The sequence below is a fragment of the Pseudophryne corroboree genome, chromosome 2 (assembly GCF_028390025.1).
Source record: "Pseudophryne corroboree isolate aPseCor3 chromosome 2, aPseCor3.hap2, whole genome shotgun sequence".
In the NCBI taxonomy this organism is placed as follows: Eukaryota; Metazoa; Chordata; class Amphibia; order Anura; family Myobatrachidae; genus Pseudophryne; species Pseudophryne corroboree.
The window spans coordinates 994566536-994567719 of record NC_086445.1 but is presented as its reverse complement, the minus strand read 5'-3'; the positions used below and the strand labels follow the sequence as shown (position 1 = coordinate 994567719).

The 1184-nt window shown below is 49.5% G+C and overlaps 1 non-coding gene across 1 annotated transcript; it reads left to right on the top strand.

Annotated features, from left to right (window-relative positions):
* The first annotated feature begins 833 nt into the window (after window positions 1-833).
* On the top strand, window positions 834-904 carry TRNAG-GCC (transfer RNA glycine (anticodon GCC)). The gene has a single exon. It is a non-coding gene; the product is annotated as a tRNA-Gly (tRNA).
* Window positions 905-1184: the final 280 nt, after the last annotated feature.

Here is a 1184-nt window from a genome sequence, read left to right as displayed (position 1 = left end):
CCAGAGGCTATATGGAGATATTTACCCCTGCCTAAATGTACTAAATAGCGGGAGACGAGCCCGCCGGAAAAGGGGCGGGGCCTATCTCCTCAGCACACGGCGCCATTTTCTGTCACAGCTCCGCTGGTCAGGAAGGCTCCCAGGTCTCTCCCCTGCACTGCACTACAGAAACAGGGTATAACAGAGAGGGGGGGCAAAATAAATGGCTATATATATATATATTAATATAAAAGCAGCTATAAGGGAGCACTTAATCATAAGGCTATCCCTGTCATATATAGCGCTTTTTGGTGTGTGCTGGCAGACTCTCCCTCTGTCTCCCCAAAGGGCTAGTGGGTCCTGTCTTCGTATAGAGCATTCCCTGTGTGTCTGCTGTGTGTCGGTACGTGTGTGTCGACATGTATGAGGACGATATTGGCGTGGAGGCGGAGCAATTGCCTGTAATGGTGATGTCACTCTCTAGGGAGTCGACACCGGAATGGATGGCTTATTTAGGAAATTACGTGATAATGTCAACACGCTGCAAAGTCGGTTGACGACATGAGACGGCCGACAAACAATTAGTACGGTCCAGACGTCTCAAAAACACCGTCAAGGGTTTTTAAAACGCCCGTTTACTTTAGTCGGTCGACACAGACACAGACAGGGACACTGAATCCAGTGTCGACGGTGAATAAACAAACGTATTCCTTATTAGGGCCACACGTTAAAGGCAATGAAGGAGGTGTTACGTATTTCTGATACTACAAGTACCACAAAAGAGGGTATTATGTGGGATGTGAAAAAACTACCATAGTTTTTCCTGAATCAGATAAATTAAATAAAGTGTGTGAGCATTGGTGGTTCAGTGGTAGAATTCTCGCCTGCCACGCGGGAGGCCCGGGTTCGTTTCCCGGCCAATGCACCATGATGCGTGGGTTCCCCCCGATAGAAAATTATGGGCGGTATACCCTTTCCCGCCAGAAGTTAGGGCGCGTTGGGAAACACCCCTTAAGGTGGATAAGGCGCTCACACGCTTATCAAAACAAGTGGCGGTACCGTCTATAGATAGGGCCGTCCTCAAGGACCAGCTGACAGCGCTGAGACCGTACAGGACCCCTGGATCCTACAAGTAGTATCCCGGGGGTACAGATGGGAATGTCGAGACGTTTCCCCTTCGCAGGCTCCTGAAGTCTGCTTTACCA